Source organism: Amblyomma maculatum, chromosome 1 (genome assembly GCF_055883805.1).
Source record: "Amblyomma maculatum isolate TAMU_Amacu chromosome 1, ASM5588380v1, whole genome shotgun sequence".
NCBI classification, from domain to species: Eukaryota; Metazoa; Arthropoda; class Arachnida; order Ixodida; family Ixodidae; genus Amblyomma; species Amblyomma maculatum.
The window spans coordinates 268984154-269002406 of NC_139344.1; the positions used below are offsets into that span (position 1 = coordinate 268984154).

At 46.9% G+C, this 18253-nt stretch overlaps 1 long non-coding RNA gene across 1 annotated transcript in view; it reads right to left on the minus strand.

Annotated features, from left to right (window-relative positions):
- Nucleotides 1-2291: 2291 nt before the first annotated feature.
- LOC146206502 (uncharacterized) overlaps nt 2292-18253 on the minus strand; it is a 254334-nt gene continuing 238372 nt past the window's right edge. Inside the window, exon 3 of the long non-coding RNA XR_014704447.1 lies at nt 2292-2649. This is a non-coding gene — a long non-coding RNA (uncharacterized LOC146206502). The remainder of the gene's footprint in view (nt 2650-18253) is intronic.

Here is an 18253-nt window from a genome sequence, read left to right on the forward strand (position 1 = left end):
TCAAAATAATATAAGACTGTTACCTTTCTTTAGTAACTGCAGGTTTTTGGTTAATTGTTGTTAAAAGAATTTTTTTAATTTTTTTTTAATGCGTTGACGTTCATACGGCTGTGTTGTTCATTGTGTTTGCTTCCTTCGGCGGCGCAGGTTACAGCGGTAGAGAGTGCAAAAATAATGCGCCTTAATAAACAGCGATGCTATTTTTTAATTATTACGCACACTAATATTTTACCGCGTAAACTAAAGATATGAAATAATAACGCTCATTTATGCTTTTGTATCGTAAACGCGTTGTGCACGAGAGTGTGCGTAGCGTTCCTCGGGTCAACGCTAGCAACCTTGCACGACGCTCGAAGGCCTTCGAGATCTCGACAGAGTTCTGAGTTGTTCCGTTAACTCGATAGACTATCGACTCAATGCCTATTGAAAACGTCAGAGTGGCAGCGTTCGAAGGCCTTCGAGTCGATAGACAATCGGTTCGACGGCCTTCAAAATGCCCGTGTGACAGCGGTATTAGGCTTTTTCCCACTTCGTGGTAATCGTAGGAGTCTGATAAGAAGTGCTTCACTGTTGGGTGGGCATCCGTGCTACACTTTGCGCATGTGACTGCTGCCGCTTGTTCGTCTCCGCCTCTCTCTAACAAGTGTATAAATTTTTGTGCGCGAGCGCTGGCCACGCGTTCTCAGTTTACGCACACCTGTCGTTTCAATTGTCCGGCCTCCTTTGACCCAGGTGTCCTTTCGCATAAAACTTGACGATGCGGACCTCTGTGCCACACATTCGCCCGCTCGAGGGCTGCGTCGCTGCAGCTTCCCAATGATGCGCCTCGGCGGCCCTCTCTCGCTGTTTTCCGCACGGCTCCCAGCTACATCCCTCGGGCTTGACGCCGCGTGCACTCTCGTAAATTAAACGGCGCCGCTCTCCTAATTGCCGACGCTCGAGCAGAAGGAAGTTTTAATTCCAGCCACGCGCCCAGGCGCGCCACTCCCGAAGAGCCGTTCGAGCGAACTGCCAAAAACGTTTTCGCCTCTTTTCGTCCACGCGCTAAGCTAATGGGAAAAGAGAACGAGGCAGGAATGGCGGCCGTCTCGAGCACTGGCGCACCAGGAGACAACCGGCGGAGACGCAGAGCATATCCACGAACACGTCTTCAGAGTACGCTCGAAGCACGCGCGCGAACACGCGTGCGTTGGATGACAGAAACTGCCCACCCCCTCTTCCCTTTAGGCGCTTCTGACAGCGCATGAGTAGAGCAAACCGAACAGAACCAGCGCCTCGGCTGCCGTCGCTGGTGGACGATGGAGAGCAAAAAGTAAGGAGGTGAATTCGAGGCGTTCGCAATCGCCAGGCGCGCATATTTCCGCTATCTATGCGCGCCGAATCGATCCTGTTCGTGCCGCGAGCGCGCGGCTCAAATTCACCGCCCCTTTCGGAATCTTCCACCGCCGCAAACGAAGAGAGTGCGAAGAAGAGTCTTCATTTCCGATTTCTATTAGAGGCCGACGCTTCGAGCCGGGACAGCGCGGCGCAGGCCGCAGATGAGTGCCGCTCATATTTCTTCATCGGTGGCTCAGCCGAGGGGGCGCTGAAGAGCACTGAGAAAGCGAATGCCGAGAGAAAAAAGAACGAGGAAAACCGCGTCTGAAGGCGCTTTCGGGACCGACGTCGCTGCCGACAATTTATATAAAAAAAAAAAAAAACATTCTGCACGCACCGCTGTTCTGGCATGGCGATTAATACGTATACTCCAAGGGACGCTCGTACGCCGTTCGACAAGCACGCATCAAGAACTTACGTAAGCCAGCCGCTATTCTAGGTCCCTGTAACGCAAGGCCTCCGCGTGTATCAGAAAAAGGGACACACACAAAAAAATTCTCAGAATGATGTCTCACCCCGGCCTCCTATACGGAATTAAGGGTGTCGCATACATGAAGGCGGCCTAGAAAGAGCCAGCTTGAATCAGCACAAATGAAAAGCATTGGCACGTTTTACCAGTGCGCGAGAAAAACATGGGAAGATCACAATTATATTTGGAAGTGACTTGGGGAGAAATCAATATATAACCGGGACAAGACTTTGATTGCAACTACGTAGTTGTAGCCGATGTCAGGATGTTCAGACGTGATGCAAAGTGGTCAGGCATGCAAAGACGGCATGCAGAGAGGTTTCTGTAATTCAGCAATGACCTCGTTCGTGCGGGCAGCAGAGCCTTCAAAATATGACAGGAAGACGAAGTGTTTAAATCTTCCATATCGTGAAATAACTTGTTGCATATCGCAGGCTCCCTTAATTTTAAAAACATATCTTTTTAGAAGAAAAACTACGGCAGTTGCTTAGAACGTTCTAAAAATGGAAAGGCGAAAACCTATTTGGACGTTTCGTTACACTTTTTGCACCTTTTATTTACATTTTTTGACATGAACTCTCGGTACACAGTTCAATCGCCACTGCACATATCTTCCACGTCCATTTACCGAAGGCAGCTACGACGAGCGACATTTCGAGCTGTTCTAGCTTCTTCCGCCGTGGCGTGCTTTCTCGGTCGTCCCCGCCTGCGACTATTCGCAGTCGATGCAGGCGCAGTCAATCTTCCTGAGGCTCTGAGGTTTAGAGATACCAGTGGGCAGGTGAATGAACTTGCGGTGGAAGCTAGCAAAAAACGAGTGGAAGATTAGTGGCTTCAAAGCAGAAAAGTAACATGATGTTACTAATGTAGAAACAAAAATTCCATAAATAGAATGATAATGTAGTTAACTGATCTAAAGCAATAATTAGGATGTAGGGGGAATAAACATGCATTATAGCAACTGCTACCACCCCGTTTCAAATGGGACGCTCCTATATTCCATCCATCCATCCAGCCATCCACACTGGGCAAGATGGCGGCAATATTGAGGTTCCCGCGTAACTCGTTCCTTCGAAAATGTATTATAGTTCCTTGTTTGTGATGACATTTGTAGTGCTTTGTGAAAAGTGGTCGCGTTTGTGACGGTTCACTCTTCATTCTCACATGCTCCAAGTGTACCAGGGACCATCAGACCGAAGTTCAGGCGCCGGCGTCGCTGAAGATCCTCTAGAAATCGGTGATCAGCTGACGAATGTGTTTACGAAATCTACCGTGGAGAAAAGCGACGTGTTTGTCGCCGATGCTTCTGAGAGACGGAAACACGTTGGCACTGCAGTGTGTTTACATATTGCTACAAGAAAGGACTTCAACGATTTCGCTATTATTCGCGTGAATGGAAAGGCGCCGCGCCGCACTCATCGTGCGAGCATCCGGTCGTCGCGCTTGTTGCCGCTGGTTGATAGCGATCAGCTGTAAAACCTTTTTTTTTTTTTTTTAAGTCTACAGTATTTTTGTGTTTCCGAGGTTAGTATGAAGCCATTCGTGGGGCGAAGGGTCATCACGGTTATTTAAAAAACAAAATTGTGGCTTTTGATGAGATTTGCCTTGTGCACGATAGTGCGTGTAAATTAACAGCGCATTTCACTATAATGCAACAATTCATTCGTGATTGATGGTGCCGCTTGCATTGCTCGGTGTCGATTTCAGCACGCAGGTGTCTTGCGTTTACGTAGTATGTCGCTACGCTGACTGTACGTGTCGTGCTTGTATGCATTTGCTTTCCTCGATAGTGCGAGCGTGATAAGCGATGCCTTTGAAAAGCCTGCGTGCTGCGTCGCCTCTTTCGCGTGTGTATCTACGTCTACGCTATCGAATACCATAAACTCGTTCTCTAGCGAGGTCCTCGGGAATTGTCGCTCCCGCAGGCACTCTGTGGCCGAGAAGTCGTATACACACGCTACTCGCCCGTCTACCTTGTGTCTACCTTTCGACGAGGTACTTCCAAACCAGTCAGAGGGTTAAACAAAGAAATAAAAAAAAAGGCACTGAGCAAATTGCTAAACAGGAATACAAAAAAGTAAACCTTGATCCTGCATGGTTCGTCAGTCTCAATTTCGTCTTGCTCTTTTGATGCTTGCACCAGCAAAGTGATTTAACTGAAGTGAAAGTGGAGTTATTATGGCACCTTTGGCTCCTATACTGTGCACTCTACACAGTAGTTACCAGTTGTGGCAAGGCACACGCCCTGGATATGTGTGCCTTTATCATTCGGATGCCTAAATCAGTGTGCCTAAATTATTTGGAACATAACATGTCTTACGTGGTATCTCACCCATTACTTTTGAACTGGCCTGGTTTCAAGTAAGGGAGCATGGCACCGCTGGTGTAGGATGGGTGGCAAGAGAGTTCTATATTTTATTGTTTTTGGAACCAGCTTCTGAGTTTGAAACTTTTTCTGGTTACATGATATATAACCTGTTCTCTATAGACTGCAAAGTACCACTAGGAAGATATTTCAGGAGAGAAAAAAAATTCTGTTTGAGGAAGAATATGCTTCTGCAAATTTTCGGGGTTACTAACTCGTGCATGGTACAAGTAGAGCCACTTGCCCTTTCTTTAGTGTCGTAGACCTTTTTTACTAGACTGTGGAACAGCATATGATTGTTATTTCTAATGTGTTGTTTTAAACACGTTTCTTAAGATATTACGTATCTTTGGTAAAGTAATTGCATCATTCTTTTCTTCAATTTCAGTTGCTAACTTCCTTGTGAAGTTATTATATTTGTACGCTTTTTGCAGAGGCTTTCTTCACTGTAACTTTATGTTTATACAATTGATATGAACCATAGTGCTCTTTCATTTACTGTTAGTATTTTTCATTGTTTTGATTGGGTTTTTTAACCATGCAGCTGAAAAGGCCTGCCGTCCACATCAACCTATTTCGCTTAAGCTTCCAAGGCTAAAGAGCTTCTGAAGAAAGCAGCGAGAGGATCGCCGGATGCCTGTGTGTGGAACATGCGGCGCAGAGGGCGACAGGAAAACAGTCGAGTCTATGACACTGAGTATTTTCTTGAGTGGCTCAGATATCAAAGCGATTGCTTCACTGCAATTATTTCACATACCATCTTTACCAGGCAACAAGGCTTGCTTCTCAAACACCTGGTGTATCCAAATAACACTCCTAAAGACTAGAACATCTTATAATTCGAGGAAAAGGCTGCTCTTTACCTTGTAGAAGCATGGTGCTGTATTGCATGACTAAGAAATAAACTTTGATGCTTTATCAATTTTTACAAACTATGCATCTGCAGTCTGTGCAAACACAGTTCATGAAAAATTCTGATCAGACATTTATCTATTGCTTGCTCGAATCTTAAAAGTAAACCTCTGTAATCTAGCCACGATTGCTTGATTGCTTGAACGCCAAAAGAAAATTTCGTATTATTTTCATACAAAATAGCTACAGATAAAAACACCGAGTTGCGATACACAAGACAAGCATCACATTATTCCGGTTTCTTATCTCTCGGTGCCGTGCCCATGAACTGGTAAATTAAATTCAATTATGGAGCACTTGAATGGTAGGTAGGTGACACAACTTGTCTGAACGCCATCTAAAAGAGTCGGCAGGACTGAGGCCGAGTCAACTGCAAACTGAGTCAAGCTTACCGCAGAGCATATTTTTGTCCCCGCTCCCTGCATTGTTCTGTAAAAAATGCTGAATAAAGATTGAATTGAATGTTCATTGCAACCCTTATTTTGTTTTCTTTGATTCTGTATGTACAGTCGTGAGCAAAAGTGGTATACAACACTCAGACGGTGGTGCAGCTCGATAAAACTGCATCCCAACATTATCTAGCAGCAGCTGTCTAAGGTCAAAACAATAGTAGCGGTGCCTCATTTTATCCACATGCATGTGCAGGTGTCGCTGTCCCTTATACGTTTCGCTAGATGGCATCTCGGTGCAGTTTTCCCGAGCTCTGTCACTGTCTGAGTGTTGTATACCACTTTTGCTCACGATTGTACATCTTCCACTTATTCTAACCCGGGTATGTAGTGCAAATAGTGCAAAATAGTGCAAAACGGTTATGTAGTGCAAAACAGCAAAGAATGATTCGTGACATAGACAGGAAAAGTAGAAAGGTAGGATTGAAAATCAATATGCAGAAGACTAAGGTAATGTTCAAAAGCCTCGGGAAGGAACAGCAGTTTACGTTTAGTAGCGAAGCACTGGAAGCAGTAAGTGAACATGCCTACTTAGGACAGGTAGTAACCGCAGATCCGGATCATGAAAAGGAAAACCCAAAAAGAATAAGATTGGGATGGAGCGCATTTGGCAAGCACTCGCAGATTATGACTAGCAGCTTACCGGTATCGCTCAAGAGGAAAGTATACAACAGTTGCATCTTACCTGTACTCACCTATGGGGCTGAAACGTGGAGGCTAACCAAGAGAGTTCTACTTAAGTTGAGGACAACCCAGAGGGCTATGGAACGAAAAATGGTAGGGGTAACATTAAGAGATAGAAAGCGTGCAGAGTGGGTCAGAGAAATAACTCAAGTTACCGACATTGTAGTAGAAATTAAGAAGAAGAAATGGACATGGGCAGGACATGTAGTGCGAAGAGAGGATAACCGATGGTCGCTAAGGGTAACAAACTGGATTCCAAGGGAAGGAAAGCGTAGCAGGGACGGCAGAAAGTTAGGTGGACGGATGAGGTTAAGATGTTCGCAGGGGTGAAGTGGATGCAGCTAGCACAGAACCGGGTTAAGTGGAGAAATATGGGAGAGGCCTTCGCCCTGCAGTGGGTATAATCTGGCTGATGATGATGATGATGATGATGATGATGTAGTGAGTTCTTATGCTCATTTACAGTACTCTCATGCACTGCGCATGTAGAAAAACGTTCTCAAAACGCTGTGGAATAAATTAAATGTTAGCTGCTGTGCAGAAAGCCATCACATTTAATAGTGTGTCATCAAACGCGAAAAACATATTAGTGCATTGGCTTTCTCGTATAGCTGATGGGCCTCATCCTATCAAGCTCCACTTGACCGTTGTCTTATGAGTCTCGACCGTTAGAGCAGCCACAAATAACTCCTTGCAATTATTCGTCGGGTGTTCAAGAAAGCACACTTTACGTATATGTAATGAAGGTTGTGTGCATCAGTTCTGTACGGCCAATCTGCATTCACTTTCCCTTATTCACAGGGGTAATTTATGCTGCAGTTGACAAGGTGATGTTTGGATATATCTGTAAAATCATTTATTTGTTTTACTGATATCCTTTTCTTACTGTTCAATGTTTACTCTACTTTTACTTCAGCATATATCACATGTATGAAATATAATAGAACTAAACCTGATTAGGGCAAGACGGATAAAAGGCACGTGTGCAGGGCCATCAAGAACTTGAGTTTAAAAGACGAGCTCATCTAAGTTTCATCTTAAGCACTGGCATAGATAAGCTTTGATTTCGGTATATTTTTTAGTTAATTGAACTGCCCCTTAATTATTTTATTAATATAGTAATTAAGCTAATTTTGGATCTGACGTGTTATGTACAGTCGTGGCCAGAAGTCCTGAAGCCAAATGAATTTTGTCTCGGCCGCAATATGAAGCCGTCACGGTGTCATTAAAGAATGAATTGCCATGAAATGTTATCAGAAAGTTTCTGGCTGTGGTAATAAATCATTTCAAGGCATTTTAAATGCCTTTCGGCCTTTAATGATGGCCTGACGGGTTCACTTTGCGGCTGAGACGAAAATCCTTTGGCTTCAGGACTTTTGACCACTGCTGCTCGATAATTGGCGAGGTGTGATACGCATGCACGCCCTTCACCAAATGAGCGCCCTGCAAGCGAGCTTTGTCGCCGGCGAATTACAGCTTTATTTGAGAATATATTAAAATAAAAAAAAAAGGCCGCCGGCCTGATCGGTTCACCGCGCGGTTGTCAAAGACCTGTCGCCGAAAAAAACTATACCGATTCTGGGATCTTATTCAAGGGTGATAAGCTGCAACGCGAAAATTGAGCGGCCGCATAGGCGAGCGCGATCACACAACGGACCCAATTCTCGTAACATGCGCGGTACAAGATCGAGGGCAGTGTCACGCGCTGCGTGGCCTGAAGATCTCGAGACGTCTGCCTGCTTGACGCAGCGAAGAATTAAGCCGATCGTCGTAGAGTGCTCCCTTACGCGCATTGGAGGAATTGTTTATACGTACGCCAATCGAATTTTGTACGTGACGCGAGAAGTCGAGCTGCGTAGTACGTATTGTTGTTGAGTCGTACTTATCCATAAGTGTTCCGTCTTTTAGGAAAGTTAGTAGAAGGCAGTTGATACCAGGAAAGCAATCATACGACAAAAACTGATGAGACTATATATAAATTGTCGACGGCACTTTCAATGCGTTCCGGGGAGATTGGAAATGCGTCAACTCTCTGGCGCCGATCGCTGGAGCTCGAAGGAAATGCATGAAGCGATGTGCCACTGTGCTGAAACGCGCTGCGGAACGGCTGCAGAATCGGTTTGCCGTTTTTTTTTCCCCCTTTTTCCCCCCCCCCCCTTTTTTTTTCCCCATTTTCGCGGTGCTACGAGCGCTTTGCTAGCGGGTTTCCATAGCGCGAGCAAGCGGCGTCTGCTACTGGACCTCTTTGGCGCGTTGCAGCCAGGTGCCGCATGGACTGCTGGAATCGCGAATAGGGCCTGCTTCGCCGTCACCCACAGTGATATGGAATGAAGCTCTCCGCTCACGCGGCGACGTATACAAGGCGGTCGAGCGTGCTGCAGCTATTTCCAGATTATTTTACGGGCGTCACCGCTGATATTTTCCATCCCCCCTCTCAACCCCAGCAATGATGTTGCCCTTTCCTTCCACGCCCTCCGGCGCCGCCGCTGACATATCCCTCAACTCTCCGGCTAAGCTCAGTAGCCTCTTCTCAGACCCCTGGCTGCTCCTGCGCTATTAATTCCATTTGCCGGCGCGCCCCGTTTTTCTAGTACCTCACAACGTGACCTTGAAACATAGAGATCTAATGCTTTCACCTTAAAAGGACAATGATTGAAGTCTAGTATACACCAAAGTTATCAGATATCATAAATTAGATTAATCATGTTGACTCTACGCAGCTAGCTAACTTCTGAAAACGATTTTTAACTTTTACAGATACGCGCCTAGTTGCAATTAAGAATTTGTAGCAGTTCACAAATAATAGCAATATCAATTTTCAGAACGTGTGAAATGCAATTACTCTTCCCACTATGGCTCGAGGATGTAATTCTTAAGGCTTCATAATCAATAAATGTTTTCGCCAGCACCACCACCCCTGACGAACGTGTCATGTGACCTTCCGTGACCACGCCTTGGCTGCCAGTGCGAGAAGTGGTGTACACAGACGCGGGACAGAAAAAAGGCCCACGGCGCATACTTCGCAGCGCGACGAGTTTGGTGGAGATCGCCAAGCGCTCTCCGGAGGCGTGCTGCATGCCAATTGCGCAAGAGATGCCCAAATTTGTTTAGCCCCAGCGGGAGGAATTATTTGCGCTTTCAAAATCCTAAAAATTGAAGGTATTATTACTTATCGTCAGCTGCAAACCTGATAGCAACTAGGTGCGTAAATGTAATTGTTCGAAAGTTAATTATGAGAAGTTAGTTAATTAGCCACCTAGTCAACATCATTCACGTTTTTCTCGGTATCCACCAACAATGGTACTGCAGTGCTGCAAGTCTAGGCGTTTTACATTAAGACGTCTACTTTCCAAATGTTACTGGCGTGCTTCCCTGAAAGGCTTGGTATAACGTCTAGTGGCTCACGAAGCTCTTACGGGCGATACGGTGCAGGCAAGCTGTAAAAGCTTCCACTTACTCGCAGAAGTCGGTCCGCTAAGCGCGCTACTCGATAATGAAACCGCGGCCTCTCAGTCTTTGTAGCAGCTGAAAAGCAGCTAAGTCGTAGTTCGACTTCTCAGTTGAAGCCGAAAAAAGAAAATGGTAAAAAGAGGACTCCTGATCTTCTTGTTCTCGGTCATCCACTTGGAGAAATTCTCTTCCCTCTCACCTTTAGTCCCATTTCCTCTAGAATATGTGTCCTTGACGCCCTCGACCTTGCACAAGTCCACAACAGGTGGTGAACATCTACCTCTGCAGCCGGTGTGGAACACTTCGGGCAGGTGGTGGGTCCCGTACCTTCTTGACCGGCACGTGACTGACGGGGTAAGGGCCGCCTCCGCCCTTATCCTTCTAAGGGATACCTTCTCCAATCTCGTTAAATTACGAGGGAGAGGAAAGTGCACTATGGACTGGGGGCACGTGCACTTGTCCTTAAAAGGATGCTAAGATGGGAACAAAGGAGCGAGAATTAGAAAGGAGCCTCCTGGGAGATCTATTATTGTTTGTAACTTGGTGTGTAAAGATGTCAGCTTTTCTTTGCTGAGCATTCTGAGCATTGTATTATGTCCAGCGTACATCGATGCGTGTCTTTGTTTTCTTGTTGACTGCATGGATCTCTTGGGTTACACACAGTCATTTCACTCCATTCACTTGCTTATGGCGGCTAACTAGTCGGTATAGATGTGGATTTCTGTTATAGAATCTGTTTTTTGTGGCTTTCATAACATTGCGGATCGCATAAATTTCCATCACAAGCGGGTGCGGGCGTTCAGGTATATTCATCATGTACGCCTAGCTCTCTGTGTGTCGAACTAGCAACTGCAGGCAATTCTAGCGCGAGTTTCTACAATAGACTCGTTCTGTATGCAATACAGGTTCCCGGAAGTACACTAACAATAGCTCGAGATGCCAGTTTCACTTTGCGACGAAGCTTAGTCGTCTTGTTCATCGTAATAGTGGTGAATTGCTAAGGCGGGGAGTCAACCATTGTTGGTGTTTGCGCTGTCCCTGCATTATACAAGGATGCTATGAGCACAACGTACTTTAGCTTCAGATTTCTTGCTGTCTCTCGCCGTTCAGTTAGTTCTGTCAGAGCGCTCAGCTGAAAAAAATTCTTGGGGAATAGGGATGGGGGTAAGTTTTGGTTAAGCCGCGATTATGCACGTTGTTTTCATATTTATTATTCACAACTCCCCCCACTGCTGCCTCATCAGCCTTTGGAAATGGGCCTAGTATAGTACCCTGGTATAGTTCCTTTCCGGTACTCACCCACGTGGCTGAAACGTGAAGCCTAAAGAAAAGGGCTCTACTTAAGTTCAGGACAACGGAAAATGGTAGGTGTAACGTAATACGTAGAAAGCGTACAGAGCGGGTCAGCGAAATAATTTCAGTTGTTGACATTCTAGTCTAAATCAAGAAGAAATGGATACAGGCAGTGCGAAGAATAGATAACCGGCCACGGGTAATGAATTGGATTCCATCAAAAGGAAAGCGTCAGAGGGCGGCAGAAAACTAGGTGTGGGGATGAGGTTAGGAAGCTTCCGAGGGTCAAGTGGACGCAGCTATCACAGGAACATGTCAATTTCAGGAATATTGGAGAGGTCTTCTCCTTGCATTGAGTACAGCTCGGTTGAAGAAGATGATTATGATCATTATGATAGTACCCTACAGGCATGTAGCACCAATTGTAAGTACAAGACGTCTTACCATCTCCGCTCGGGCTTCTCCTCCCCTGGATGAAATACTTTTTATCATGCTAAGGAAGCAGCGGCTACTTTTTTTCAGCATGTGGAACCATCGAGTTCGTTTGCCAGATTTATAAATATCCAGGTGGTGGGCTCCTTACTCGTCCACTTCTTGTAATGCATGACTTACAATTTTCAGCGTGGCTCTTTTCGTTTCCAATTGTTTCCTGTCATTCTTGTTTACAGCATGAATGTAGCTGGACTATGGGGTTACAGATCCAGACCTGCAACTGGACGTGCTCATCTAGTATTTTTAATGTCTGCCAATAACAATTCTATGTCTGAAGGTGTTTATGAGCAGACCAAATTGTGACATCGGCTGCGTAAATAATGAAATGCACCTCTGGTATTTCAGGTAATTTGCATCTCCATTGAATGAGAGCGATATAGAAAACCAACGTTCTTAAAAGCTGATCCCTGTGACGTGCCTCTATTTGAGGTGTAATGGCCGACCAGTTGCCCGTTTACCCAGACAGAAAATGTCCTGTCCTTAAGCAGATTATCTACCGCTTGCATTTCCTGTAGCGGTATGCCCCTAATTTCCATGTTCTTAAGGATATTGTTGTATAACACATTGCCGTAAGCCTTCGTCACGTCGGTAGTCACCACGGAGCGTACATGGTGGCTATGAGGCGAAACCTGTATGACGACTTCGGCCAGTACAGCCGACTCATTTTCTGTGCCAAGGTTTGTACGGAAGCCAATTTGTCAAGCATGGTATTTTTTCTGTCTTCCCAAGCATCATGACAGGCGAATGGCTATCATCTTTTCATAAATCGTGCAAACTTCTAGTGTTACCGAGATAGGCAGCAAAAATATATAGGCTTGTAGGAGGTTTCCCAGCCTTTGGTATTTGGACCACGACCGAGTGTTTCCAGCCGACTGGAATTTCTTCTATTTGCCTCCTTATTTACGACATCCAACAGGCTGTCAATTGCGTCTCCTAAATTCTTGAAGGCCTCGTAAGGAACACCGTCATGTCTAGGCGCAGTTTTAGAAATCGCTTCTTCGACAGCACCTTTCACTGTAGCGCCTTCAGTGCAAAAAAAAAAGTGTGGAATAAACGTGTTTTCAATCAATCTTCGACAGCAGCCAATAACGCAAATTCGGTAAACGGTGATGCTATCTCCATTTTACTAACTACGTCATTGTCGGTGGACGAGTCGGATACTATGCATGGTTCGGTTTTTTTCCTGAAAAAGGGCAGTATTATTTGCATCCAAAGCATAGCAAGCTGGCTGTTCACAGGAAGTTGACTGAGCGTGAGTTGGCGGTTAATAAAGTAGGGAAGCCAGGGACATGATAAGTAGGCGGAGTCGTTGGATATGCAAACACAGCTTTGCACAAACGCTCATCTGTATATTGCGGCATCTTCTGAGACATTTCGCCCAATCACGAATACATTTATAGGAGCGCAGTCTTACTTGTCCATTTCTCTTTGCTTCTGCGCGCTCTAAAGAGCATCCACCTCTTTTTGTGTGAAAGCTATCCGGAGGTTCAGAGCCTAGCAACATGGCCTAACATCGCCTAACGTCTGCGTGTTCGCAAAATGGCCGCGCCGCACAGCATCGACGTCCTTTCGGTCTCGCCTGGGGAAGTACATCGATTCCCGCTCCCCGAGGACTGGAAAACGGACTCTATAGTAACATTTATTTGCAAATCTGGAAACTCAGCAGACACCGACTACTTACGTCCCATATCGCTCACATCATGAGTCGGTAAATATATATTAGCCAAGGTAAGGGATCGATTTGCCGACTACCTAGAGGAAAAACAACATGTTGGGCTTTCGGCAGCACATGTCTGCGCAGGACATTCTCCTTCGAGTCGACAAGAAAATTATTCAGCCAACATCGATGAAAAAGAGTGACAGGGTCATTCTAGCTTTGGACCTTTAAATGGGCATTTGATAATATTAGACATGACAAAATTCTTGAAAATTTCAATTCCAATAACAGTGGACTGACAGCATTTGCATATGTCAAAGACTTCCTGTCCAATCGCCGGACCATACTCAAAACTGATGACGAGGAGCACGGCCCCTACACTATGGGCACAAAGGGCACTCCTCACGGGTTAGTCTCATCCCTACCCTACTTCAACATTGCTATGATGCATCTTCCTCGAAAACTGGAACAGGTCGAGGGAATACATCCCGCTCTTTACACGGATTATATTACGATCTGGACCAACCAAGGCAATTTAGGAATTTAGGTGAAATAAAGGAGCGATTCCAGCAGGTGGCCTCTATCACCTAAGAATACGGAGCGGAGTGCGGGCTGCAATGTCACGGAATAAATCGGAACTATTACGCATTAATGCAAATCCGAAAGATCGGACCTCCATATGCCTCTCCCTCCCTAAAGGCCCCATCAAAGAGGTCCCCGAAATTCGAATTTTATGGCTGTTCATTACTAACAACTGCAAGAACGCGACAACCTTGGAGCGACTACGAAAAGGCAGTGAGCCGATGGGTGGGATGAATTATGTTTCCAATAAGAGGACGACGGGGTGGACAAGGGACAAGAACGCATAGGTTGGCCCATGCCTTTGTGACGAGCCGAAGCCTCAACTCTGTACCTACCTGCGCACAACAAAGCACGATGAAAATCGGATAGACGCAATCCTGCAGACATTGACTAAAAGGGCTTTGAATTTCCCCATAAGCACTTCCAAGCAACGCATTTCCAGTTTGGAGGAGTTGAACTCCTACTCGGAACTACACAAGGCTAATGCAGACGCGCCCGGACGCCACCTGCTACGTCGCCTACACATCCAACATGACTGCACGGCGCGCATCCTGGAGCTTTGGAGACACAAACTCTGTCTCTCTCCGCTCCCACGAAATATGGACAAAGAAATTCACGAGGGTAGACGCCAGGCCCGAGCTCGAGTGCATAAAAAGCGGTTAGGTTCCCAACACGGCGTGCACTATGCTGATGTAACAGGCGGTTTTATACGGCGGTTGTCATGCATCAGGGAGTGCAGGTGGATGGTTCTTCCTTCCGGCCACCCAACACCAGTCAGGCTGATGAGGTAGCTGTTGTTCCGACAGTGGGTAATCCAACGCCGAGAAGTATCATCACAGACTCCAAACGAGCCTGTTGTAGCTATTTGGCAAATCTCCCCTTTGGCCAGCAAGATCCTTCGATGCTGCATACGGGACTCGGATCCCATCTCAAAACGAGCCATTTGGACTCCTGCACACCAGGGTCTTAGACGAAACGAGGCTGCTGATGCAGCCGCCCGATGCACATTTTCCGGAAGCCTAGCCCTGCTGAAGTAGAGAGCGCCGTTCCTGTCCGCGAAATCGGGGACTATTTCGGTGAGGACCATCGGAGGTATCCTCTCTCGGCCCACGGCCACAGTAGAACATAAGAGCGCACAGTACGCCGGTTACAGACCAACACGCTCGTATGCCCAATCATAATGCACTTTTTTGACCCGGAAGTAGACGGACGCTGCAGGTACTGTGGGAAATTGGCAGGCACATTTTACATGGTATGCGAGTATCAAGGAAACGCAAACCTCACCCCCGTCCCCTATTCTACCTGAGAGGCCTGGGAGGCGGCACTGCTAAACTGCTTCAGATTAGATAATCAACGAACTTTGGACCTACGAGCAAAGGCAGCGGCCTCGACCAATAACGTCCCGGACTAGGGATGTCACCTATTTCAACGGGGCCATATAGGCTCTATTCTCTCACTTGTATCAATAAAAATTGTTCATCGTCATCATCATCATCTGCTTCCAAGACAGTACCGCGTCCAGCCGACATCTTTGAGGCAACATGCAAACAACACAGCGGGTGTTTTCAAGGCGTAAGTGTCATGCCTTCACAATTGTTTTTAATTTCGGAACGTTCACTGTTTGCTCCAAAGTAAGAAACAAAAAAATTACAAGAGTTCAACGCTGCTGAACCAAATATTGAGCGAAAGCATTAGCTGCGGGTGACCGAGCGTTCTTCTCTTTTTCTTCTTCCTCAGCCCACATATAAAGCCCCGCTTTATGAGCGTGCCTTAGTGGCCTATAGGGGTAACGTGAATGCCAGGGTCCTAGCAAGCTGATTCTGACATAACCGTCCCATGTGAAACGAGAGACCCAAGTTGGCAGCTCCTGCCAACTGAGCCGCGGCTTCAACCGCGCCACGCCGACCGCTTGAGTTGGGAGCCCACATCTCTCGCTTTTGTGTCACGTGGGGTGTGACGTCACAGCGTCACGTAGGTAAGTCGTGGCTACCGCCGCGCTACGCCGACCGCTTGAGTTGGTAGCCCAGCTCTCACCATAGTGTCACGTGGGGTGTGACGTCACAGCGTCACGTGGGTAAGACGTACGTGGCTACCGCCGCGCTACGCTGAAGGCTCGAAACCTAGAGTAGTATTGCTTTCGCAATAAAATAAAAATACACGGTCACACTTTGTCTTGAAAAACAAGTGTCTATCCGACACGAGGAAAGGGCCGGGCAGGACAAAAACGTGTTTGGCTTTGGCTGTGCTCAGTTTCTAATCCGCTCCCGTCGAGTGTCAGATGTTACCGGCAATCGTATTGTGCCCTCTACCTTTCGTGGCATTTCTTAACACGTCGCAAAGCCCCGATGGGTTCAAAGCGCCCGAAACTGATGCAAGATACAAAGAAAAGCACCAGGAAGGAGGAGAGGGTGCTCCTTCAACAGTTCTTTTTTTTTTTTTCGTCTGCGAGCAGTCCGGCACTACAAGCATACGTGGTTAGTGCGCCATCGAAATTCAATGCAGGGTTGCTCGAGAAAACGTGACATCGCGTGCACTCTCCGTCGCGTGGAGTCCTGTTTTCGCATAGCCGCCTCTCTTCCTCTTTGCTCCCACGAGGGACGTGGTACGCTGTGAGTTCGCCAGCTGGTGCCCTTAGGTCGATGCCGTCAAGGAGCGTTCTATGCACTGGCGCAAAGAGAGAAGCACCCCATGCATCTACGGGAGATATAACGACTGCTGCCTTAGCGGCTCACAACACGGCCAAGTGCACGTCCAGCATGCTCATCTTTCAGCGAGCTCCTTGCTCTCGGCACAACCGCCGACCGGGCACGCGAGAGCTCGATGGGGGCCCGTCAAAGCGTGATCCCCGCCCAGCTTTATTTTTTTTTTTTAATTCTGCGCTTTACTCCAAAACTGCGTATACTGTGGCTCGTCACTGGCGTCGTCAAAGGCTTTCCTGCATCGCGGACACTAATCGTGCCGCCTGCATCGCAACTGGCCCACTTTATACTATATGCTTTATACGAGCGGTCATACGATAACGATGAAAGCGTGTGTCAAAGGCTAATCTTCTGCTCTAAATATTTAGCTGCATCTCGATAAATGAAGCACCATTTAGTGCCGAACTGCGCCGATGGAGAAATGAAAAACCTGCACTAAAGGCCGCTAAGTATACCTCTAGACTGTGTCAGAAATAAAGCTAAGAGCGTGCCGAAAAGAAAAAAAAAACTACCCCTAATGAGGCAATCTGGCCGCGCAGAATGGAACCGCATGCATTATGCCGTATGTTGACAGATGAAAGAATGCAGAATGCTTTTGTGGCAAGTGTACAAGTGCACCAAAAGTAAAACGGAGCACGCGAACGGACCGAAATGTTTTCCGCCGCGCGTCCTTCCACCGGATGCACACGGCTTGGGTACATGCGGAAAACTTTTCAAGCTCGCCTCTAAACCCAAGTTTCTAACCTCAGAAAATCCGGCGCCGGTGTTGAGCGGAAAATCACGGACATGGCTCTGGTATGTGGTGGCTGGTAGGTTATACATGGCTGCATGCAAGCACTGATTAGCAGTTGACTCCCGCCCCCTCCCCACTCCCCCCCCCCCCCCCCCAAAAAAAAAAAAAAAAAAATTGTCACCTGTTTCGGGCTGATTTCAAAAAAGCGCGATCGAAGAGTCAATAGAAATCTGTGGATTACTATAGCGCTTAAGCAATTTCCGTTCGGCACTCAAAATGCTGTGGAAGCACCATATAGCTGCGCATCCAAAAAGAAATATCTTGTTTTATGAAACGCGGCGCAACACAAGTTGCCGATTCTGTTTGCAGACGAACTCAGAAACGCCATAGCAACACGTGTACAAGCGTTCAAGAATAGCCGATAGCAGATCCGTCGCTTCGTTTGCTATTTGCGAAGACAGGCGCCTCATGGAAAACGCCTTCCCTTCGCTGCACTGTATATTCTAGTTCACTGCAGATCGTTATGTGACGTTACGGGACCACAAGACTTGGTTGAATTGGCAGAGGATCGGTAAGGGGCAGACAGAGCCGTTATCACGGTCGCGTCGTACCCTTAAATGCGAGGTTAAGCGCCCCTCCCTCCCTGCTTCCCACAAATATCTCTACAGACCCGTGTTCCACCAGTGCATCACACCTCGCTTGTAACACGCAGCGCCGAAGCTGTCTTCATCAGAGGCTCAACCAGAAACGCGATGCCCGCCCACAGGTTGCACACGAATTTGCGCAGAACGTGCACCATCTGTAACTATAAGCACGCTCCAAGGTCCAGCCCTAGATTGGCTGGCCCCGCTGCCTGTATTGTCTAGGTCCCTACTCGGTTCTACTGAGGCAGAATACAGGGGCTTTCCAAGATGACACTACATTGCAGTCAATCCCAAACACCGCGCTGGCGTGCAGCGTTGCAAGCGACTACAAAGAAAATAAAAAATAAAGGTGTTAGGCAAGGAGGCACGATCTCCCCAGTACTATTCACAGCTTGCTTAGAGGAAGTCCACAGAGACTTGGAATGAGAGCAGTTAGAGATATGGGTA